This window comes from Aquarana catesbeiana, linkage group LG12 (assembly GCF_042186555.1).
Source record: "Aquarana catesbeiana isolate 2022-GZ linkage group LG12, ASM4218655v1, whole genome shotgun sequence".
In the NCBI taxonomy this organism is placed as follows: domain Eukaryota; kingdom Metazoa; phylum Chordata; class Amphibia; order Anura; family Ranidae; genus Aquarana; species Aquarana catesbeiana.
The window spans coordinates 77,009,100-77,036,013 of record NC_133335.1 but is presented as its reverse complement, the minus strand read 5'-3'; positions in this window follow the sequence as shown (position 1 = coordinate 77,036,013).

Sequence of the window (26,914 nt, the reverse complement as noted above, 5' to 3'; positions counted from 1 at the left end):
CCCTGATCACCGCCATAACAGTCCCAGTGTCCCTGATCACCGCCATAACAGTCCCAGTGTCCTTGATCACTGCCATAGCAGTCCCAGTGTCCATGATCACTGTCACACCAGTCCCAGTGTCCCTGATCACTTCCATAACAGTCCCAGTGTCCCTGATCACTGCCATAGCAGTCCCAGTGTCCATGATCACTGCCACACCAGTCCCAGTGTCCCTGATCACTGCGATAACAATCCCAGTGTCCCTGATCACTGCCACACCAGTCCCAGTGTCCCTGATCACATCCATAACAGTCCCAGTGTCCCTGATCACTGTCACACCAGTTATAGTGTCACCATAAAGACTTGTTCACATGTGCGATGTTCTCTGAAGAGTGATCAGATCAGTGAGGAGGCAGTGGGGGTTATTTACGAAAGGCAAATCCACTTTGCACTACAAGTGCAAACTACGAGTGCAAAGTGCACTTGAGATTGCACTGAAAGTGCACTTGGAAGTGCAGTTGCTGGAAATCTGAGGGGTAGATCTGAAATGAGGGGAAGCCTTGCTGATATTATTATCCAATCATGTGCAAGCTAAAATGCTGTTTTTTAATTTCCTTGCATGTCCCCCTCAAATCTACAGCGACTGCACTTTCAAGTGCACTTTCAGTGCAATTTCAAGTGCACTTTGCACTTGTAGTTTGCACTCGCAGTGCAAAGTGGATTTGCCTTTAGTAAATAACCACCATTGCATCACCTCCTCACCACCTGCTTTAACGCCTTGGACCATACACAAGCACCCCCATTCACTTGAATGGGTCATGATCGGTGGGCGTACAGAGGGTATAATTCCTGCCACAGCTGCAAAGCAAATCAAAGCATCACAGCTGCAGCCTGTGTACACCCCCCAGCTGCTGCCTCTGAAGCCAAAACAGGTAGCAGTTGAGGAGTGGTAAAACCAGGGCTCAACTGCAAGGTTTTTGCTCCCCACAATCTTACATGTAAATGAGCCCTAATAGTGCAGCAGGTCAGTGTCTCCAATCACTACCACACCAGTGACAGTGTCGCCAGACCAGTGTAGGTAGAATCAGTATTCCTGAATGAACTTGATAAGCGTGTACCTCTGCGCTACCCAAGTGCAAAAATAATAATCAGACTGTGGTGTATAGGTGAAAAAATAAAAATAATATAAGAATAGAGACAGAAAAGACTGTGCTATATTAGAAGGAGTCCCCCGATGAAGTCACGTGTCATGACGTAACGCGTGGAGCATCCCAGACCAGAAGTGATGTCGGAGACTTTCAAACTACTGTACGTAGCAGAGCATTTTTCCTGTTTTTAAAGTTAAAGATACTATTTTTAATAAATGTATTGCTTTTAATTACTACACCATGGGAGATTATTTTCTTTTACCCCAATACATGGAATTAGCGTGGGAGATGGAGTTTTAAAGGGACCACCACCAAGGATTACATTAGGTTACCTAAGAAACCTGGAACCAGGCTAGGATTGCTGGAAAATCATCCCAATCACTGTAATCATAAGGCTTATTTGATTACTTCTAAAGGTGAGAGTTCTGGGAGCACAAAGGTGTCACAAGGAGGTGAAAGCACACCAATTTGTAAATATATATATGCACACAAGAAGCACTTTGTTTGGAAGCAAGTGATTATAGTTGATGCACCAACGGATTCCACTTTTTTAATGCATTTTATATGTTTATATTGATATACAGTTGTGCTCATAAGTTTACATACCCTGGCAAAATGTATTTCTTGGACATTTTGCAGGGAATATAAATGATAACACAAAAACTTTTCTTTCACTTATGGTTAGTGTTTGGCTGAAGCCATTTATTATCAATCAACTGTATTTACTCTTTTTAAATCATAATGACAACAGAAACTACCCAAATGACCCTGATCAAACGTTTACATACCCCAGTTCTTAATACTGTGTATTGCCCCCTTTAACATCAATGACAGCTTTAAGTCTTTTGTGGTATTTGTGGATGAGGCTCTTTATCTTCTCAAATCGTAAAGCTGCCCATTCCTCTTGGCAAAAAGCCACCAGTTCCTGTAAATTCTTGGGCTGTCTTGCATGAACTGCACATTTGAGTCCCCAGAGTGGCTCAATGATATTGAGGTCAGGAGACTGAGATGGCCGCTCCAGAACCTTCACTTTATTCTGCTGTAGCCAATGGCAGGTCGACTTGGCCTTGTGTTTTGCATCATTGTCATGTTGGAATGTCCAAGTACGTCCCATGCGCAGCTTCCTGGCTGATGAATGCAAATGTTCCTCCAGTATTTTTTGATAACATACTGCATTTATCTTGCCATCAATTTTGACCAAATTTCCTGTGCCTTTGTAGCTCACACTTCCCCAAAACATCAGCGATCCACCTCCGTGTTTCACAGTAGGAATGGTGTACCTTTCATCATAGGCCTTGTTGACTCAGTGTTTATGGTTGTGGCCAAAAAGCTCAATTTTGGTCTCATCACTCCAAAATGACTTTGTGCCAGAAGGTTTGAGCCTTGTCTCTGTGCTGTTTGGCGTATTGTAGGCGGGATACTTTGTGGCATTTGCGTAGTAATGGCTTTCTTCTGGTGACTCAACCATGCAGCCCATCTTACTTCAAGTGCCTCCTTATTGTGCATCTTGAAACAGCCAAACCACATGTTTTCAGAGAGTCCTGTATTTCACCTGAAGTTATTTGTGGGTTTTTCTTTGCATCCCGAACAATTTTCCTGGCAGTTGTGGCTGAAATTTTATTTGGTCTTCCTGACCGTGGTTTGGTTTCAACAGAACCCCTCATTTTCCACTTCTTGATTAGAGTTTGAACACTGCTTGTAAGCGGGAGAATTAGCGTGGCTGTACTATAGAGGTAAACACACTGCGTAGTATTGTAAATGAAGTAACTTTAATTGCCAGATAAGCAACAGTGGAAAATTATATTTACAAAAGTGGAGTAAACAGTTCTCTCGTTAGCATATAAGGCAGCTCAGTAAATTGGCACTGTAGTTATTATTCCTCTCTTCAGGCACATCAGTGGTATACAAGGCACATTTTGATTATTTACCATAGGCTGCTGTCCATAAGCAGATCCCACAGATGCAGCAGTGTTCAAAGGCAGGACTCCTGAGGAATCTTGTTCTGTCCCTGTAGGCCGGAACACTCTCCCTGAGTAAGGCCTAGCTTTCCCTCAAAGGCAGTATACCTTTCCCTCACTCATTCCACACACATGTCTCTCAAAATGGTGGCTGGGCTCTCTTTTATATTGAAGCTAACAGAAAATGGTCGACAAAATCTCGAGAGATCTTGTTACCAATCAGAACATGAGGCTTCTCCAAGATGGCTGTTGGAGATGAGTTAGAGAACAGTTAGAGCCTCAACAGGATTTCATAAAACAACAGGAAAACGCAAACACTTTCTGAATATATATGACATTTCTGCAAGAGAAAGTAAGTATTTTACAATTGTATCCGACTTCTCCTCTCAGCCAGCAAGACTGTCCTGTCACAGTTATCTGTATGTGAGGAGGCTACCTACATGCTGATTGGCATTCTCAATTCCTTGGATATATTTTTATATCCCTTTCCTGTTTTATACAGTTCAATTACCTTTTACTGCAGATCTTTTGACAATTCTTTTGCTTTGCTCATGACTCAAAATCCAGAAATGTCAGTGCAGCACTGGATGAAAGATGCAAGGGTCTGTCAGGAGTCCAGAAACGTATTGACCATTTACACACACATTAATTACAAGCAAACAGATCACAGGTGAGGATGGTTACCTTTTTTTTTTATCATTAAAGAATTTTTATTGAAATTTCAGGATGGTTACCTTTAATAGCCATTCAAACCCCTTTGTGTCAACTTGTGTGCATGTTATCAGGCCAAAATCACCAGGATATGTAAACTTTTTATCAGGGTCATTTGGGTAGTTCCTCTTTTGATTATGATTTAAAAAGAGTAAACACAGTTGATTGATAATAAATGGCTTCAGCCAAACACTAACCATGAGTGAAAGAAAAGTTTGTGTTATCATTCATATTCTCTGAAAAATGGCCAAGAAATCATAAATTCTGCCAGGGTATGTAAACTTATGAGCACAACTGTATATGCACTATATATGGTTTTATTACTCTCACAGGATATATCAATATTATGATCTGCTGTTACACCTACACACGTTCTGCGCAACACCAGTCTTTACAATATTCCTGATATACCATATACCAGAATGGTGCAGCCATCAACAAATTTCCTGATCACCGCCACACCACTCACAATGTAACCAGACCAGTGTAAGCCAGCAAAAGAGTTCCTTATCACCAACACACCAGTTGCAATGTCACCACAACCATGTAAGCCAGCAAGAGTGTTCCTGATTGTCGCTATACCAGTCCCAGTGTCCCCAGACCAGTGTAAGCCATCAACAAATTTCCTGATCACTGCCACACCAGTCCCGGTGTCCCCAGACCAGTGTAAGCCAGCTACAGTGTTCCTGATTGTCGCTATACCGGTCCCAGTGTCCCCAGACCAGTGTAAGGAAGGAACAGTGTTCCTGATTGTCGCTATACCAGTCCCAGTGTCCCCAGACCAGTGTAAGCCAGCAACAGTGTTCCTGATTGTGGCTATACCAGTCCCAGTGTCCCCAGGCCAGTGTAAGCCAGCAACAGTGTTCCTGATTGTCGCTATACCAGTCCCAGTGTTCCCAGACCTGTGTAAGCCAGCAACTGTGTTCCTGATTGTCGCTATACCAGTCCCAGTATCCCCAGACCAGTGTATGCCAGCAAAAGAGTTCCTTATCACCAACACACCAGTTGCAATGTCACAACAACCATATAAGCCAGCAACAGTGTTCCTGATTGTCGCTATACCAGTCCCAGTGTCCCCAGACCAGTGTAAGCCAGCAACAGTGTTCCTGATTGTCTCTATACCAGTCCCAGTGTCCCCAGACCAGTGTAAGCCAGCAACAGTGTTCCTGATTTTTGCTATACCAGTCCCAGTGTCCCCAGACCAGTGTAAGCCAGCAACAGTGTTCCTGATTGTCTCTATACCAGTCCTGGTGTCCCCAGACCAGTTTAAGCCAGCAACAGTGTTCCTGATTGTCGCTATACCAGTCCCAATGTCCCCAGACCAGGGTAAGCCAGCAACAGTGTTCCTGATTGTGGCTATACCAGCCCCAGTGTCCCCAGACCTGTGTAAGCCAGCAACAGTGTTCCTGATTGTCTCTATACCAGTCCTGGTGTTCCCAGACCAGTTTAAGCCAGCAGCAGTGTTCCAGATTGTCGCTATACAGGTCCCAGTGTCCCCAGACCAGAGTGTAAGCCAGCAACAGTGTTCCTGATCGCAGATACACAAGTCCCACTGTCACCAGACCAGTGCAGCCAGCAACAGTGTTCCTGATCACCGCCACACCAGTGCAATGTTGCCTCTGCCTGCTGCCTGTACTGACCCATACGCATGTCTGACTTGCTGTGTGCACTCATGGAACCACAGGAACTCTTTGCTTATAGGAATGGGACTGCTGTAGGTGATGCTACACTGAGCTATAGTCCCTGACCACTCATACAGAGACGACCATTACAGTAGAATAATTGTGACACAATTGGTTGATTTGTGTGATGCACAAGATACAATGTCCAGTACATAATCAGTCCAAACAGTGAAATGATCTCACATGTATGGGACTGCCATACTCTTGAACAGTAGTAGAATGTGTTTTGTGTTTGGTAATTCTAAGTATGCCCATGTCCATATTGTGTAAAAAAAACATTTTTTCAAAAGGCTCACCGTGCCCCTTAAAAATACCCAGAGGTGTTTACTCTCCAAAATATGGTCATTTTGTGGGTGTTTCTACTGTCCTGGTGCTCCTGCATTTTACAAAAACGTATGGCAAACAATGATATTTTCAAAAGACTCTCTATTCAGAAAGTACTTTGAAGTGTTTGCTTTTCAAAATGTGGTCATTTTGTAGGTGTTTCTCCTGTCCTGGCACTTCAGGGACTCAAGAAACATGATAGCTAGTCAGGAAATTAGATATATAATTGATACTCCTTGAAAGCCCATGCCCCTTAAAAAAATACCTTGGGGTGTTTACTCTCCAAAATATAATATTTTTTTGGTGTTTTTACTGTTCTAGTGCTCCAGGGCCATTCAGAAATGTGATAGGTAGTCAGAAAATTTGATAATTAGGTAATTTATGCCCCTAGAACGCCTGAAGGTGTTCCTTGGATTTTGGGTCCCTTCTATGCATCTAGACCTCTAAAAAAGCCTCACACATGTGGTATCCCCATACTCAGAAGGCATAGTAGAATGTGTTTTGGGGTGTATTTGTGAGTATGCCTACGCTGTGTGTAAGAAATAACTTGTTAAAATGACATGTCATTTTAACCTTGCCATCCAGTGTCGTACCCTTCAATGTAAAAGTAATCCTAGCCACTAAAAAGCTGCTGGACTACCTATACAGGAGGGGGTGCCACCTCCCCTCCCTCTGCTGCCTTAACCAGGCTCTCCCATGCAATTGGGGAATCTGTTATGGATGCAACTGGTGGCATCCGGTTCCTGGGACACAGTGAGAGGAATTGATGTTGTTCCTTCCACTGTGTGATGTCAGAAACTGGAAGCGGGGAGGATTTAGTCACTTCTGGTTTCAGCCTCATGTAAACAAGCCATTACCGGCTTGAACAGGCATCTGATCAAACCAATCTTGGTTCGATCAGATGCTTTAGAGGGCAAAGGAGAAATGAAGAGGACCTGTTATGGCCCTTGCTATCACAAGAGATGTTGTTCATTAAAAAAAAAAAAAATCACATGTGAGGTATCGTTGTGAATGTTCTAGTGGAGCAATAATTCCAGCACCAGACCTCCTGTGTAACTCTAAACTGGTAACCGGTAAAGACGTATAAAGCATTACCTATGTTGATTTTTAAGTACCGCAGTTTGGCACCGTTTGATGAGCATGCACAATTTTAAACCGTGACATGTTAGGTAGCTATTTACTCGCTATAACATCTTTTATATTTTACCAAACAATTGGGTATGATATTGTGTTTTTGTGCATTACAATTCACTAAAGTGTATTTTTTCCAAAAAATATTGAGTTTTGAAAAAACCACTTGGCAAATGCCTTGTGACATAAAAAATGTAAACATTTTATTCTCCAGGGCCTCTGCTTAAAAAAAAAAATAATAATGTTTTGGGGGTTCTCAGTAATTTTCTATCAAAAAAAAAAAATTATTAGATTTTTACATATATGTTAGAAGTGTCAGAATTGGTTCGGTGTTGAAGTGTTTATAGACTAACTAATGCCCCGTACACACCATCGGACATTCCTACAACAAAATCCATGGATTTTTTCCGACGGATGTTGACTCAAACTTGTCTTGCATACACACGGTCACACAAATCTTGTCGGAAATTCAGATCGTTAAGAATGTGACATACAACACGTACGATGAGCCGAGAAAAATGAAGTTCAATAGCCAGTGTGGCTCTTCTGCTTGATTCCTAGCATGCGTGGAACATTGTGCGTCGGAATTGTGTACACATGATCGGAATTTACGACAACGGATTTTGTTGTCGGAAAATTTTAGATCCAGATCTCAAATTTTGTGTGATGGAAATTCCCATGGAAAATGTCTGATGGAGCCTACACACGGTCGGAATTTCCGACAAAAAGCTCCCATCGAACATTTTCCATCTGAAAATCCGACCGTGTGTACGGGGCATTAGTATTCCTAGCATTGACCCTGTGCGAGGCTGACCGGCTGTGTCCTATCAATCAATGACATCACTGGTTGCTAAGGACACGTTGGACGCCCACACAACTTCCCTGGTTTTCCATCTTAGCTTCTCTCAGTGCCAGGGCTAGAGATGGGAAGGCCTAAGAAAAAAAATTAAAAATTGGGAAAAACTGTTTTTTTTTTTTATTTTTTTCAAAGCCGTTTTTGTATTTTTTCTGCAAAAAAAAAAAGAAGTGTGGAATATGTTCTTTTAAAATGATAAATAGTATATCTATTCAAGCTATATAACATTAAGACCTTCATGAAAGATTTCTGAGACTTTATGTAAAGTCCTAATTTAAATTACCTACCCACTTACGGACCATTATACGGCGGCTCTTTGAAATGGAATATTTATGGCTAGCTGCCATAACCCCGGTATTCGCTTCTTCAGTGGGCAGTCCGATTTCAGATAAAAGTGGTCTCAGTGGCGGATTCGCCGCGAGATCACTTCTATCGGTGGCGGGAGAGGGCCCCCCCCCCCGCCCCGCTCTTGTGCCTTCCTCCGCTTACCGGAGCCGCCGGCAGCAGCGGAGGAGATTGGATCCTGTCCCCTGCTTTGCTGGCTACCGAGTGAGGGGAAGATGGCCCCCGCCCGGGTTCATACCATTGCAGGGTGGGAGCGACGTCAAAATGTCACTTCCGCTCATAGCTCTTAAAGGGATTTTTTTTTAAATTTTTTATTCAATCTACATTTTTTTTATTTCATTTTTGTGTAAATATGAGATCTGAGGTCTTTTTGACCCCAGATCTCATATTTAAGAGGTCCTGACATGCTTTTTTTCTATTACAAGGGATGTTTACATTCCTTGTAATAGGAATAAAAGTGACACTTTTTTTTTTAAAGAACAGTGTAAAAATGAATAAATAAGAAAAAATTATTTTTAGCGTGCCCCGTCCCGCCGAGCTCGCGTGCAGAAGCGAACACATACGTAAGTAGCGCCCGCTTATGAAAATGGTGTTCAAACCACACATGTGAGGTATCACCATAATTGTTAGAGTGAGAGCAAAAATTTTAGCTGAGAACTTCTCTGTAACTCAAAACATGCAACCTGTAGAATTTTGAAGCGTGACATGTCAGGAACCAATTTACTCAGCGTAACATCTTCTTTCACAATATGAAAAAAAATTTGGCTAACTTTACTGTTGTCTTATTTTTTAATTTAAAAAAATGTATTATTTCCAAACAATGTGTCCTTGTAAGACTGCTGCGCATATACGGTGTGACAGAAAGTATTGCAATGACCGCCATTTTATTCTCTAGGGTGTTAGAAAAAAATCTATATATAATGTTTGGGGGTTCCAAGTAATTTTCTAGCAGTAAAAAAATATTTTATCAGCTGAAGGCAAGCAAATCCTGAAATACAATTCAAGTAACACTGTATTTCTCAATGCAGTTCTCAAACAAGAGAAATATGCTTGTTCACCACTAGTGGGCACTGCAGGAGAAAGGCTCCAGTTTAGTTTGCTTGTGGGCTCTAATGATTTTTGGGATACTGAGATCAGGGGTCTCCAAACATTCTAAACAAAGAGCCAGTTTACTGTCCTTCAGACTTTAGTGTGGCCGGACTATGGCCATTGGGAGTAGAAATTGTCCTGGTGTCAGTGGGACTAAAAAATGCATCTTTGGCATTAGGGGGAGGAATAGCACCTCATCATTGGTGTCAGTTGGAGGAGCAGTGTCCCATCATTGGTATCAGTGGGAGGAATTGCGTCCCATTATTGGTATCAGCAGAAGAAATAGTGCCTCATGGATGTTGTCAATGGGAGAAATAGTGCCCCATCATTGGTATCAGTTGAAAGAATAGTGCTCCATCATTGGTGTCAGTGCAAGGAATTGTGCCCCATCATTGGTATTAGTGGAAGGAATAGTGCCCTTTTATTGGTATCAGTGGAAGGAATAGTTCCCCATCATTGACATCAGTGTGAGGAATAGTGCCCCATCATTGGTGTCAATGGGAGAAATATAGCCCCGTTGTTGATGTCGGTAGCAGGAATTATGCCCCCATTGTTGGTGTCAGTGGGAAGAATAGGGTCTTGTATCAGTAGGGGGGCATCTGGCCCCTGGGCCGCAGTTTAGGGATGACTGCTGTAGATGATTTCTGTCATCTCAGGCCTTAATTGATACGCAAGAGGGTAAATTTGTCTGACAAATTAGTTTACCTTATTTAACTTTTAAATTATTCATATTAAGTTTATCCACCATCACAGCATAATGTTTACTTATAGTCTGGTCAGTAAATAATTTTTATCCTCCTCTTAGTAAAATGGTAAGACCAACATCTAGAGTTTGGAAACATTTCCACAGTGCAATTTCTACTGAGAGCAAAGCTGCAATTTACAAATATTCTGAAAATAAATAAATCCTTCATTGCCCAGGCAGTGTGTTTGGGATCATTGTCATGCTGAAAGACCCAGCCACGTTTCATCTTCAATGCCCTTGCTGATGGGAGGAGGTTTGCACTCAAAATCTCACGATACATGGCCCCATTCATTCTTCCATGTACACAGATCAGTCGTCCTGTTCCCTTTGCAGAGAAAAGCCCCAAAGTATGATGTTGCCACTCCAATGCTTCGCAGTAAGTATGGTGTTCTTTGGTTGCAACTCAGCATTCTCTCGCCTTTAAACACGATGAGTTGTGTTTCATCTAACCATGTGACATTCTCCCAGTCCTCTTCTGGAGTCCCTGGCGGCATAGTGTGTTACTGATGGTAGCCTTTGTTACGTTGGTCCCAGCTCTCTGCAGGTCATTCTCTAGGTCCCCCCGTGTGGTTCTGGGATTTTTGCTCACCGTTCTTGTGATCATTTTGACCCCACGGAGTAAGATCTTGCGTGGAGCCCCAGATCAAGGGAGATTATCAGTGGTCTTCTATGTCTTCCATTCTCTAATTATTGCTCCCACAGTTGATTTCTTCACACCAAGCTGCTTGCCTATTGCAGATTCCGTCTTCCCAGCCTGGTGCAGGTCTACAATTTTGTTTCTGGTGTCCTTCGACAGCTCTTTGGTCTTCACCATAGTGGAGTTTGGAGTGTGACTGTTTGAGGTTGTGGACAGGTGTCTTTTATACTGATAACAAGTTCAAACAGGTGCCATTAATACAGGTAATGAGTGGAGAACAGAGGAGCCTCTTAAAGAAGAAGATACAGGTCTGTGAGAGCCAGAAATCTTGCTTGTTTGTAGGTGACCAAATACTTATGCCGCGTACACACGGTCGGACTTTTCGTCTACAAAAGTCCGACGGACGCCGACGGACCAAAGCCGGCTGACAATCCGATCGTGTGTGGGCTTCCCCGGACTTTTGACGGACTTTTCCAGCCAAAAAATCTGACGGACTTTAGATTTGGAACATGCTTCAAATCTTTACGTCGTAACTCCGCCGAACCCAGAAATCCGCTCGTCTGTATGCTAGTCCGACTGACAAAAACCCACGCTAGGGCAGCTATTGGCTACTGGCTATCAACTTCCTTATTTTAGTCCGGTGTACGTTATCACGTACGAATCCGTCGGACTTTTGTGTGATCGTATGTAGGCAAGTCCGTTTGTTAGAAAGTCCGCCAAAAGTCCGTCGAAAGTCCGTCGAAAGTCTGTCGGACGGGCTGTTGGACTTTTGTAGCCGAAAAGTCTGACCATGTGTACGCGGCATTATTTTCTATCATAATTTGCAAATAAATTCTTTCAAAAATCAGACAGTGTGATTGTCTGGATTTGTTTCCACATTTTGTCTCTCATAGTTGAGGTATACCTATGATGACAATTACAGGCCTCTCTCATCTTTTTAAGTGGAAGAACTTGCACAATTAGTGGCTGACTAAATACTTTTTTGCCCCACTGTGTATATACAGTATCTCACAAAAGTGAGTACATCCCTCACATTTTTGTAAATATTTTATTCTATCTTTTCATGTGACAACACTGAAGAAATTACACTTTGCTACAATGTAAAGTAGTTAGCGTACAGGTTGTATAACATTGTAAATTTGCTGTCCCCTCAAAATAACTCAACACACAGCCATTAATGTCTAAACCACTGGCAACAAAAGTGAGTACACCCCCTAAGTGAAAATGTCCAAATTGGGTCCAATTAGCCATTTTCCCTCCCCGGTGTCATGTGACTCAGTGTGAATGGGGAGCAGGTGTGTTCAATTTGGTGTTATCGCTCTCACTCTCTCATACTGGTCACTGGAAGTTCAACATGGCACCTCATGGCGAAGAACTCTCTAAGGATCTGAAAAAATTTAATGTTGTTCTATATAAAGATGGCCTAGGCTATAAGAAGATTGCCAAGACCCTGAAACTGAGCTGCAGCACAGTGGCCAAGTCCATACAGCGGTTTAACAGCACAGGTTCCACTCAGAACAGGCCTCGCCATGGTCGACTAAAGAAGTTGAGTGCACATGCTCAGCGTCATATCCAGAGGTTGACTTTGGGAAATAGACGTATGAGTGCTGCCAGCATTGCTGCAGAAGTTGAAGGGGTGGGGGGACAGCCTGTCAGTACTCAGACCATACCCCACACACTGCCTCAAATTGGTCTGCATGGCTGTCGTCCCAGAAGGTAGCCTCTTCTAAAGATGATGCACAAGAAAGCCCGCAAACAATTTGCTGAAGACAAGCAGACTAAGGACATGGGTTATTAGAACCATGTCCTGTGGTCTGATGAGACCAAGATAAACTTATTTGGTTTAGATGGTGTCAATGGTGTGTGGCAGCAACCAGGTGAGGAGTAGGGATGAGCCGAACACCCCCCGGTTCGGTTCGCACCAGAACCTGCGAACAGACCGAAAATTTGCATGAACGTTAGAACCCCATTGACGTCTATGGGACTCGAACGTTCGAAATCAAAAGTGCTCATTTTAAAGGCTAATTTCCATTGTATTGTCATAAAAAGGATTTGGGGACCCGGGTCCTGCCCCAGGGGACATGTATCAATGCAAAAAACACTTTTAAAAACGACCGTTTTTTTGGGAGCAGTGATTTTAATGATGCTTAAAGTTAAAAAAAAAAGTGAAATATTCCTTTAAATATCGTACCTGGGGGTGTCTATAGTATGCCTGTAAAGTGGCGCGTGTTTCCCGTGCTTAGAACAGTCCCTGCACAAAATGTCATTTTTAAAGGAAAAAAAGTCATTTAAAACTACCTGCGGCTTTAATGTAATGTCGGGTCCTGGCAATATGGATGAAAATCAGTGAGACAAACAGCATGGGTACCCCCCAGTCCATTACCAGGCCCTTTGGGTCTTGTATGGATATTAAGGGGAACCCCGCACCTAAATTAAAAAAAGGAAAGGCGTGGGGCCACCAGGCCCTATATACTCTGAACAGCAGTATACAGGCGGTGCAAACAAGACAGGGACTGTAGGTTTGTTGTTAAGTAGAATCTGTTTGTAATTTTGAACTGGTACATTTTTAACGTGTTTAGCTCCAGCCAAAAAATCTATTTTAAGCTTTTTGGAAAACATAGGGAAGGGTTATCACCCCTGTGACATTTGTTTTGCTGTCTGTGCTCCTCTTCAGAAGATTTCACCTCATTTTTTGTTCCAATGACAAATGTTTTTTGAAAATTTGGGTTTTTTTGTGAAACAAGGATTGGTGATAAAGCATCAGTGGAAAGGAGAAACGTTTTTCCCATATTAACTCTTACAGGAGAGAATTTCCCTTCCTAGGGGTAGATTTCATCTCACTTCCTGTTGTCTCCTTCAGTTTGCAAGTAGGAGTCGTTTGTAAGTTGGATGTTTGAAAGTAGGGGCCTGCCCTATATATTCAGCAGAAATTGGGGCCTTAGGTGTTGTTGTGGCCACAACACTGTAAGCCCTCACAGGGCCCTGCTGTGAAATATTAGATCAAGAAATGTAATAACATGCCCCTGTCGAACAGGGGCAGAAAAATTGGGCCTTTGGTGGTGGTGGTGCTAGTGCCACAACACTGTAAGTCCTCACTCGCTCTTGGTGGGCACAGAAACGGGCCCTGCTGTGAAATATTAGATCAAAAATTGTAATTACTAGACATGTGCATTCGTTTTCGTCCGAATGCATTTTCGTCCGAATTTCACTTATTTTCGTTATCGTTTGTTAACGAAAGTGCAGAATCCGAAAAACGAAAGATCCGACATAAACAAATGCTTTATTTTAGTTTTCGTGCTACAACAGTTCGATATAGATAGGAGATTCAACATGATGATGACAATAACAATCTGTGTCCATCAAACCTGTGGTCGAATGTGCCTAACCTTAACTCTATTAGTCCAAGATTATTCTACATAGAGAGAAAAGATTCGACATAGAGAGAAAAGATTCGACGTAGGGGAGAAAAGATTCGACGTGGGGAGAAAAGATTCGATGTAGGGGAGAAAAGATAAATAAAAATAATGATGATGATGAATGTTATTGGCTGATTGTAACCAAAGAGGAGGAGCAGTAAAATAGCTAGAACTAAGTACACACTTTGGATTATGGTGTCTGTTGAAAGTTCTAAGAAGATTCGACGGAGCAGGTAAACTATATGGCGTCGTACAGTTTAGCTGCTCCGTCGAATCTTCTTTGAACATTCGACACACACCATAAGCCTTCAATGACAGATTCGACCTTAATTTGGATTTTCGGACAAATGCAATTTTTAACGAAAAACAAAATAAATAAAACGAATTTCGGGAGTAACTAAATAAATGTATTTTTCGGACAAAAACGAAATTCCGAAACGAAATATTTCAGTGTGCACAACGTGCCCCTGTTGAACAGGCGCTGAAAAATTGGGCCTTAGGCACTGGTGCTGGTGCCACAACACTGCAACCCCTCACAGATACTCTAGTTGGAATGCAGGAACGAGCCCTGCTGCAAAGTATTGCATTCAAAATTGTAATTACACGCCCCTGTTAAGCAGGGGCTGAAAAATTGGGCCTTAGGCACTGATGCTGGTGCCACAACACTGCAACCCCTCACAGATACTCTAGTTGGAACGCAGGAACGAGCCCTGCTGCAAAGTATTGCATCAAAAATTGTAATTAAACGCCCCTGTTAAACAGGGGCTGAAAAATTGTGTCTTAGGCACTGGTGCTGGTGCCACAACACTTCAACCCCTCACAGATACTCTAGTTGGAACGCAGAAACAAGCCCTGCTGCAAAGTATTGCATCAAAAATTGTAATTACACTCCCCTGTTAAACAGGGGCTGAAAAATTGGGCCTTAGGCACTGGTGGTGGCGCCCAGAGCCAAAAATGTTCTTACAAGCTATCAGCGTGATCATTGAGGAGGAAGAGGATAATTACTCAGGATAGTCACTCAGCATCAGCATAGGCAGTCTTTGAAGGGATCTGAGATTTCAAAAAAAATTATTCGGTTACATCAGCATCAGGTGCTTGGTAGCTGGTGGTGATCCAAGACTGATTCATTTTTATGAAGGTCAGTCGATCGACCGAGTGGGTGGACAGACGCACCCTGTGATCGGTTACAAAGCCTCCAGCAGCACTGAATGTGCGTTCTGAAAGAATGCTGGATGCAGGACAGGCCAGTAGCTCAATTGCATACTGTGCAAGCTCTGGCCAGTGATCCATCCTCAAGACCCAGTAACCCAGAGGATTTTCGGTGGGAAAGGTGTCCAAATCAGATCTTGCCACTAGGTATTCCTGCACTATGTAAAACAGACGCTGGCGATGGTTGCTGGAACCGATCATACCTTGGGGCTGCGGACCAAAAAATTGTCTGAACGCATCGGTCAGACGGCCACCTTCTCCACCGCTCCTTCTTTGACTGACCGAAGCCTCAGCAACACGTTGTCCAGAAACAGGAGTTTGTAACCTCCCAGTCTCTGGGAATGCGTTGCACAGACCTTTCTGCGAGGCCTCCCGAAGATGTTTCATCCTCTGCTCCCTCTGCGATGGCAAGATAAGGTCCGCAACCTTACCCTTGTAACGTGGATCAAGGAGGGTTGCCAGCCAGTATTGGTCCTTCTCCTTGATACCACGAATCTGAGGATCCTTACGCAGGCTTTGCAGGATCAGGGAGGCCATGCAGCGTAGGTTTGCGGAGGCATTCGGTCCGGAGTCCTCTGGGTCACTAAGGAGGACATGGTCCGCAGCCACCTCCTCCCAGCCACGTACAAGTCCATGTGTTTCTTGGGACTGATCCCTTAAAGACTGCTGCTGATGCTGAGTGCCAGGCTCCACCTCCATACTGACACAATCCTCCTCCTCCTCGTCCTCGTCCTCTTCCTGTGTGATCGGCGGGCACGCAGGAACACTGGATAAAGGGGGCCTTGAGAGCTAAGGAAGTCCTCCTCTTCCTGCCTCTATTCTGCCTCAAGTGCCCTGTCCATTATTCCACGCAGCGTGTGCTCCAACAGGTGGACAAGGGGGACAGTGTCACTGATGCATGCACTGTCACTGCTCACCATCCTCGTGGCCTCCTCAAATGGTGACAGGACAGTGCATGCATCCCTGATCAGGGCCCACTGGCGTGGGGAAAAAAAACAAGCTCCCCTGACCCTGTCCTGGTGCCATAGTTGCACAGGTACTCATTGATGGCCCTCTGCTGCATGTGCAGCCACTGCAGCATGGCCACGTTGAGTTCCACCTGGTGGGCATGTCACAGATTAGGCGGTTCTTGGGCAGGTTAAACTCCTTTTGGAGGTCTGCCAGCCAAGCACTGGCATTATATGACCGGCGGAAATGCACACAGACTTTCCTGGCTTGCCTCAGGACATCCTGTAAGCCCGGGTACCTGCCCAAGAACCGCTGCACCACCAAGTTGAGGACGTGAGCCAAACGGGGCACATGGGTCATTTGTCCCTGTTGGAGGGCAGAGAGGAGGTTGGTGCCATAGTCGCAAACCACCATTCCTGCCTTGAGTTGGCGTGGCGTCAACCACCTCTGAACCTGCCCCTGCAGAGCTGACAGAACCTCTGCCCCAGTGTGGCTCCTGTCCCTCAAGCACACCAACTCAAGCACCGCATTGCATCTTTTGGCCTGCATACTTGCATAGCCCCTTGAACGGCTATGAAGCACCTCTGGCTCCGAGGACAAAGCACAGGAAGAGGCCATGGAGGAAGAAGAAGAGGAGGGGGTGGAGGAGAGAGGTGTGTCACAATCATTATTAGTGGCATTTTGGAGGCGTGGTGGCGGAACAACCTCCAACACTACTGCACCTTGTCCTGCATCCTTCCCAGCTGCCAGCAGAGTCACCCAATGCGCGGTGAAACTTAGATAACGTCCCTGTCCATGCCTGCTGGACCATGAGTCAGCGGTAATATACACCTTACCGCTGACCGCCCTGTCCAGCGAGGCCAAGACATTGCCTTCCACATGCCGGTAGAGAGCCGGAATCGCCTTCTGTGAGAAAAAGTGGCGTTTGGGTATCTGCCACTGAGGAACCGCACATTCCACAAACTCACGGAAGGGGGCAGAGTCTACCAACTGAAAAGGCAGCAGTTGAAGTGCTAGCAATTTTGCCAAGCTAGCATTTAACCGCTGGGCATGTGGATGGCTGGGAGCAAACTTCTTTTGGCGGTGCAGCAGCTGGGGCAGGGAAATTTGCCTGGTACAATCTGACGTCGGTGTACCGAAAGTAGATTGCCCACAAGTACTTGGCTGTGACACACCTAATTCTACACCTTCATTCCTCTCAGTGCAGGTCTCAGAGAGGACTGAAGGTATAGTGGGGTTGGAGATTTCAGCTGATGAGGAGCAAGGAGAGGTCCTCTTTGTTCTTTGTTGTGGGTCTTTTAGATACGCTTGCCAACGAACTGCATGGCAGGTCAACATATGTCTGGTCAAGCATGTGGTGCCCAAGCGGGAGATGTTTTGGCCACACGAGATACGCTTGAGACATATGTTGCAAATAGCAGCGGTGCGATCTGATGCACTCGTCTCAAAAAAGGCCCACACCAAAGAACTTTTTGAATAACGCGCAGAGACTGCAGCGCCCTGCACATGCGGAGCTTTGGGGTGTGATGCAGTCAGTGTGTTGCCTTTAGGCTAACCCCTGGAGGGCATCCATTATTGGCTTGTGACTGTCTGCCTCTCCTTGTTGGCCTTCCAGACATACTAATGGCCTGTAGCTGCACTAAGCTGGGATATATATATATATATATATATATATATATATACTGATACTGCAGCTAGCAACTGCCTGCCTGTAGTATGAGAACACCACCAACCTTCTACAGGTAGCTTTAGCTGAACACTGAAATCAGGTATAGTATGTGGCGCTAATCTGTCCTCAAGTACCAACCTATGGAAAAAGGATCACCAATGCTGCACCAATCAGTTTGAGTACAATCTTCCTATTACCAATACAAGTGTGTAGCAATAAACCATAAGACCACTCCAAAAACTGGACAAAAACACAGATTGCTACCACAATATTCCCATATGCCTTCTTACTTCCAAGTGCACAGTGCATATATATTGAAAATAACACAGTATAGCCCCTATATCATAATATTACCTTGTGAATCTTCATGCTTAAACATACATAGACTATTAAAGTGCTTTGTGCAGAGTGCAACTCCTGATGCAATAAATAATCCAAATAATGATAAGTGACACAGTGTGCAAAATAATCATAAGTTGCATAATATGTGACTGAAAGTACAGCCCAAAAATTATTATAGTGAAAAAAAATTTAGTGTGGTTCCTGTGCACTGCTCCTCTCTAAAAATATGACAATTGTTTAAAAAATGCAAAAATGGCCCAGTGTGCAAAATACTCATAAATGCATATCTGCGACTATAGATGCGAGAAAGAGCCCCGCATCAACATATAGGCCTTAATAGTATACAGAGAGTGATGATTGTGCAATGTAGTCATATATGCATCTCTGCGGCTTGAGATGCGATTAAACACCCAGCATCCACAATTTAGGCAGTGTAGTACATAAAAAGTGACAATAGTGCAAGTAAAGTCCACACCAATGCTGTTAACATGCAATGTGACTTCTGATGTCCACACAAAAAGCTGAACACTGTGCAGAGCTCGCAAAAAACTAACTTGTAGCTTATTTAGCTGCCTGCAGTAGTGATAGGATCAGGAAAACACCACCAACCTTCTACAGGTAGCTTTAGGTGAACACTGTGCAGAGCTCGCCAAAAAATAACTTGTAGCTTATTTAGCTTCCTGCGGTAGTGATAGGATCAGGAAAACACCACCAACCTTCTACAGGTAGCTTTAGGTGAACACTGTGCAGAGCTCGCACTACACTAACTTGTAGCTTATTTAGCTGCCTGCGGTAGTGATAGGATAAGGAAAACACCACCAACCTTCTACAGGTAGCTTTAGGTGAACACTGTGCAGAGCTCGCACTACACTAACTTGTAGCTTATTTAGCTGCCTGCGGTAGTGATAGGATCAGGAAAACACCACCAACCTTCTACAGGTAGCTTTAGGTGAACACTGTGCAGAGCTCGCACTACACTAACTTGTAGCTTATTTAGCTGCCTGTGGTAGTGATAGGATCAGGAAAACACCACCAACCTTCTACAGGTAGCTTTAGGTGAACACTGTGCAGAGCTCACCAAAAAATAACTTGTAGCTTATTTAGCTGCCTGCGGTAGTGATAGGATCAGGAAAACCCCACCAACCTTCTACAGGTACAAAATATAGGAAGTGCAGCGCTAGACTAACTGATACAAACAAATAATGATAAACTCTGTTGATCAATGTATAACAAAACCCAGTGACAGATTTCTATCATTCGTGATTAAACAGCGCATGAAGTGATCATAAATATTAATTTTAAAACACATAACCCAAAACAAAAATTTAAATAAGGTGTAAATAAATCGTAAAAGTCCAAAAATATTGTGTAGATGTTCTATACAGGTTCAGGGATGAATCTTCACCATTCAGTGCTGCCCACTACCGGGTAGAAAAAATGAAGGCTTACCAGAAAGCCTGTGACCACCCTTATTCAGGGGGGTCCAAACAGGCTTAGTAGATGGATATAGACCACTGCGGGGGTGCTTCAAAGGACACCGCTGAGCTGATACATCAGACTCCTTCATGAACAGAGAACCAGCAGCAGCTACAGATACCTCCCATGATCATATCCCGGGATCTCCTCTCATAGGGCGATTAATAATGACTCCCACGGATCCAGCACAAAAATAGGATTGAGGTGAGAAAAAGAGGGGAAACAAAGGGAGAAACTCCGCTGGTGCAAATAACTTTTTGGTTGGTTTATTCAAAGTATTGGCAAGTTAAATACAAAAACATTAAAAAAGATTTAAAAAAACGACACTACCGCCGTTTAAAATGAAAACGCGCATGTGCGGTGCGTTCAATGTTGTGACCCTACGGCCGTTTCGTCACAACTGACGTCATCATACCCCTGATGACGTCACCGCGCATGCGTGTTTTCATTTCAAACGGCGGTAGTGTCTTTTTTTAATCTTTTTTAATGTTCTTGTATTTAACTTGCCAATGCTTTGAATAAACCAACCAAAAAGTTATTTACACCAGCGGAGTTTCTCCCTTTGTTTCCCCTCTTTTAGGCACCTCAATCCTATTTTTGTGCTGGATCCGTGGGAGTCATTATTAATCGCCCTATGAGAGGAGATCCCGGGATATGATCATGGGAGGTATCTGTAGCTGCTGCTGGTTCTCTGTTCATGAAGGAGTCTGATGTATCAGCTCAGCGGTGTCCCTTGAAGCACCCCCGCAGTGGTCTATATCCATCTACTAAGCCTGTTTGGACCCCCCTGAATAAGGGCGGTCACAGGCTTTCTGGTAAGCCTTCATTTTTTCTACCCGGTGGTGGGCAGCACTGAATGGTGAAGATTCATCCCTGAACCTGTATAGAACATCTACACAATATTTTTGGACTTTTATGATTTATTTACACCTTATTTAAATTTTTGTTTTGGGTTATGTGTTTTAAAATTAATATTTATGATCACTTCATGCACTGTTTAATCATGAATGATAGATATCTGTCACTGGGTTTTGTTATATATTGATCAACAGAGTTTATCATTATTTGTTTGTATCAGTTAGTCTAGCGCTGCACTTCCTATATTTTGTATATGTTTTTGTGCCCTTATATCGGGGTTATAGTGCACAGCGGCAGGACCATTTTTCACTCACAATTTTTTGCACCTAGGGCAATTCTTCCTTTTTTGAACCTTCTACAGGTAGCTTTAGCTGAACACTGTGCAGAGCTCGCAAAAAAATAACTTGTAGGTTTAGCTGAACACTGTGAGGAGGACGTACTACACTAACTTGTAGCTTTAGCTGAACACTGTGCAGAGGTCGCACTACACTAACTTGTAGTTTTAGCTATACACTGTGAGGAGGACGCACTACACTAACTTGTAGCTTTAGCTGAACACTGTGCAGAGGTCGCACTACACTAACTTGTCGTTTTCGCTGAACACTGTGAGGAGGACACACTACACCAACTTGTAGCTTTAGCTGAACACTGTGAGGAGGGTGCACTACCCTAACTTGTAGCTTTAGCTGAACACTGTGCAGAGGTCACACTAAACTAATTTGTAGCTTTAGCTGAACACTGTGAGGAGGACGCACTACACTAACTTGTAGCTTTAGCTGAACACTGCGCAGATGTCTCACTACACTAACTTGTAGTTTTAGCTGAACACTGTGAGGAGGACGCACTACACTAACTTGTAGCTTTAGCTGAACACTGTGCAGAGGTCGCACTACACTAACTTGTAGTTTTCGCTGAACACTGTGAGGTGGACACACTACACCAACTTGTAGCTTTAGCTGAACACTGTGAGGAGGACGCACTACCCTAACTTGTAGCTTTAGAGGAGGACGCACTACACTAACTTGTAGCTTTAGCTGAACACTGTGCAGAGGTCGCACTACACTAACTTGTAGTTTTCGCTGAACACTGTGAGGAGGACACACTACACCAACTTGTAGCTTTAGCTGAGCACTGTGAGGAGGATGCACTAACCTAACTTGTAGCTTTAGCTGAACACTGTGCAGAGGTCACACTAAACTAACTTGTAGCTTTAGCTGAACACTGTGAGCAGGACGCACTACACTAACTTGTAGCTTTAGCTGAACACTGTGCAGAGGTCTCACTACACTAACTTGTAGTTTTAGCTGAACACTGTGAGGAGGACGCACTACACTAACTTGTAGCTTTAGCTGAACACTGTGCAGAGGTCGCACTACACTAACTTGTAATTTTAGCTGAACACTGTGAGCAGGACGCACTACACTAACTTGCAGCTTTAGCTGAACACTGTGCAGAGGTCTCACTACACTAACTTGTAGCTTTAGCTGAACACTGTGCAGAGGTCGCACTACACTAACTTGTAGTTTTCGCTGAACACTGTGAGGAGGACACACTACACCAACTTGTAGCTTTAGCTGAGCACTGTGAGGAGGATGCACTACCCTAACTTGTAGCTTTAGCTGAACACTGTGCAGAGGTCACACTAAACTAACTTGTAGCTTTAGCTGAACACTGTGAGCAGGACGCACTACACTAACTTGTAGCTTTAGCTGAACACTGTGCAGAGGTCTCACTACACTAACTTGTAGTTTTAGCTGAACACTGTGAGGAGGACGCACTACACTAACTTGTAGCTTTAGCTGAACACTGTGCAGAGGTCGCACTACACTAACTTGTAATTTTAGCTGAACACTGTGAGCAGGACGCACTACACTAACTTGTAGCTTTAGCTGAACACTGTGCAGAGGTCTCACTACACTAACTTGTAGCTTTAGCTGAACACTGTGCAGAGGTCGCACTACACTAACTTGTAGTTTTAGCTGAACACTGTGAGCAGGATGCACTACACTAACTTGTAGCTTTAGCTGAACACTGTGCAGAGGTCTCACTACACTAACTTGTAGTTTTAACTGAACACTGTGAGCAGGACGCACTACACTAACTTGTAGCTTTAGCTGAACACTATGCAGAGGTCTCACTACACTAACTTGTAGCTTTAGCTGAACACTGTGCAGAGGTCTCACTACACTAACTTGTAGCTTTAGTTGAACACTGTGCAGAGGTCGCACTACACTAACTTGTAGTTTTAGCTGAACACTGTGAGCAGGACGCACTAAACTAACTTGTAGCTTTAGCTGAACACTGTGAGGAGGACGCACTACACTAACTTGTAGCTTTAGCTGAACACTATGCAGAGGTCACACTACACTAACTTGTAGTTTTAGCTGAACACTGTGAGCAGGACGCACTACACTAACTTGTAGCTTTAGCTGAACACTGTGCAGAGGTCTCACTACACTAACTTGTAGTTTTAGCTGAACACTGTGAGGAGGACACACTACACTAACTTGTAGCTTTAGCTGAACACTGTGCAGAGGTCGCACTACACTAACTTGTAGTTTTAGCTGAACACTGTGAGCAGGACGCACTACACTAACTTGTAGCTTTAGCTGAACACTATGCAGAGGTCTCACTACACTAACTTGTAGCTTTAGCTGAACACTGTGCAGAGGTCTCACTACACTAACTTGTAGCTTTAGCTGAACACTGTGCAGAGGTCGCACTACACTAACTTGTAGTTTTAGCTGAACACTGTGAGCAGGACGCACTAAACTAACTTGTAGCTTTAGCTGAACACTGTGAGGAGGACGCACTACACTAACTTGTAGCTTTAGCTGAACACTGTGCAGAGGTCTCACTACCCTAACTTGTAGTTTTAGCTGAACACTGTGAGGAGGATGCACTACACTAACTTGTAGCTTTAGCTGAACACTATGCAGAGGTCACACTACACTAACTTGTAGTTTTAGCTGAACACTGTGAGCAGGACGCACTACACTAACTTGTAGCTTTAGCTGAACACTGTGCAGAGGTCTCACTACACTAACTTGTAGTTTTAGCTGAAGACTGTGAGGAGGACGCACTACACTAACTTGTAGCTTTAGCTGAACACTGTGCAGAGGTCGCACTACACTAACTTGTAGTTTTAGCTGAACACTGTGAGGAGGATGCACTACCCTAACTTGTAGCTTTAGCTGAACACTGTGCAAAGGTCACACTAAAATAACTTCTAGCTTTAGCTGAACACTGTGCAGAGGTCATACTAAACTAACTTGTAGCTTTAACTGAACACTGTGAGGAGGACGCACTACACTAACTGTAAATAGTCTAGCTGCCTGACTGTGGTACTAATAGGATCAAAAGAACACCAGCAATTTTCTTCAGGTAGCTGTAAATACTGTAACAAGACAAGCCTGCCTGTTAGTAGGAAGATAACAGGAACGGATCTAGCTAAACTGAATACAGTGTATATATATATATATATATATTTATATGCAACACCTGGGATGCATATATATACACAATACACTGTAAGTGCAGCTAACTCACTGACTGTCCTGCCTAATCTAGCTAACTCAAATGAAATGACACTGTCTCTCTCTCTATCTCTCAGCACACCGGAACACACTACACAGGGCCACCGTGCAGGCGGCCTTATATAGTGTGGGGTGTGTTCTAAACCCCCTGAGCCATAATTGGCCAAAGCCACCCTCTCTCTACCGACGGCGCTGTGATTGGCCAAGCATGCGGGTCATAGTGCATGCTTGGCCAATCATCAGCCAGCAATGCACTGCGATGCCGCAGTGAATTATGGGCCGTGACGCGCCACACGAATTTGGCGCGAACGGCCCATAGCGTTCGAAATTCGGCGAACGATCGAACAGCTGATGTTCGAGTCGAACATGGGTTCGACTCGAACGAGAAGCTCATCCCTAGTGAGGAGTACAAAGACAAGTGTGTCTTGCCTACAGTCAAGCATGGTGGTGGGTGTGTCATGGTCTGGGGCTGCATGAGTGCTGCCAGGCACTGGAGAGCTAAAGTTCTTTGAGGGAACCATGAATGCCAACATGTACTGTGACATACTGAAGCAGAGCATGATCCCCTCTCTTTGGAGACTGGGCCGCAGGGCAGTATTCCAACATGTTAACGACCCCAAACTCACTTCTAAGAGGACTACTGCCTTGCTAAAGAAGCTGAGGGTAAAGGTGATGAACTGGCCAAGCATGTCTTCAGACCTAAACCCTACTGAGCATCTCTGGGGCATCCTCAAATGGAAGGTGGAGGAGCGCAAGGTCTCTAACATCCACCAGCTCCGTGATGTCATCTTGGAGGAGTGGAAGAGGACTCCAGTGGCAACCTGTGAAGTCTGGTGAACTCCATGCCCAAGAGGGTTAAGGCAGTGCTGGAAAATAATGGTGGCCACACAAAATATTGACACTTTGGGCCCAATTTGGACATTTACCCTTAGGGGTGTACTTACTTTTGTTTCCAGCAGTTTAGACATTAATGGCTGTGTGTTGAGCTATTTTGAGGGGACAGCAAATTTGCACTGTTATACAAGCTGTACACTCACTACTTTACATTGTAGCAAAGTGTCATTTCATCAGTGTTGTCACATGAAAAGATAGAATAAAATATTTACAAAAAGGTGAGGGGTGTGCTCACTTTTGTGAGATACTGTATATATAATCAAATACACTGCCTACAATGATTGAATATAGAGTCTACACTGAATATCCAGTCTACACTAAATGCACAGTATATATATATATATATATATACACACAGTGGGGACTGAAAGTATTCCATCTCCCTTAAATTTTTCACTCTTTGTTATATTGCAGCCATTTGCTAAAATCATTTAAGTTCATTTTTTTCCTCATTAACGTACACACAGCACCCCATATTGACAGAAAAACACAGAATTGTTGACATTTTTACAGATTTATTAAAAAAGAAAAACTGAAATATCACATGGTCCTAAGTATTCAGACTCTTTGCTGTGACACTCATATATTTAACTCAGGTGCTGTCCATTTCTTCTGATCATCCTTGAGATGGTTCTACACCTTCATTTGTGTCCAGCTGTGTTTAATTATACTGATTGGACTTGATTAGGAAAGCCACACACCTGTCTATATAAGACCTTACAGCTCACAGTGCATGTCAGAGCAAATGAGAATCATGAGGTCAAAGGAACTGCCTGAAGAGCTCAGAGACAGAATTGTGGCAAGGCACAGAGCTGGCCAAGGTTAGAAAAAAATTTCTGCTGCACTTAAGGTTCCTAAGAGCACAGTGGCCTCCATAATCCTTAAATGGAAGACATTTGGGACAACCAGAACCCTTCTTAGAGTTGGCCGTCCAGCCAAACTGAGCTATCAGGGGAGAAGAGCCTTGGTGAGAGAGGTAAAGAAGAACCCAAAGATCACTGTGGCTGAGCTCCAGAGATACAGACGGGAGATGGGAGAAAGTTGTAGAAAGTCATCACTGCAGCCCTCAACCAGTCGGGGCTTTATGGAAGAGTGGCCCGACGGAAGCCTCTCCTCAGTGCAAGACACATGAAAGCCTGCATGGAGTTTGCTAAAAAACACCTGAAGGACTCCAAGATGGTGAGAAATAAGATTCTCTGGTCTGATGAGACCAAGATAGAACTTTTTGGCCTTAATTCTAAGCAGTATGTGTGGAGAAAACCAGGCACTGCTCATCACCTGTCCAATACAGTCCCAACAGTGAAGCATGGTGGTGACAGCAACATGCTGTGGGGGTGTTTTTCAGCTGCAGGGACAGGACGACTGGTTGCAATCGAGGGAAAGATGAATGCGTCCGAGTGCAGAGATATCCTGGACGAAAACCTTTTCCAGAGTGCTCAGGACCTCAGACTGGGCCGAAGGTTTACCTTCCAACAAGACAATGACCCTAAGCACACAGCTAAAATAACGACGGAGTGGCTTCACAACAACTCCGTGACTTTTCTTGAATGGCCCAGCCAGAGCCCTGACTTAAACCCAATTAAGCATCTCTGGAGAGACCTAAAAATGGCTGTCCACCAACGTTTACCATCCAACCTGACAGAACTGGAGAGGATCTGCAAGGAGGAATGGCAGAGGATCCCCAAAGCCAGGTGTGAAAAACTTGTTGTATCTTTCTCAAAAACACTCATGGCTGTATTAGATCAAAAGGGTGCTTCTACTAAATACTGAGCAAAGGGTCTGAATACTTAGGACCATGTGATATTTCAGTTTTTCTTTTTTAATAAATCTGCAAAAATGTCAACAATTCTGTGTTTTCCTGTCAATATGGGGTGCTGTGTGTACATTAATGAGGAAAAAAAATGAACTTAAATGATTTTAGCAAATGGCTGCAATATAACAAAGAGTGAACAATTTAAGGG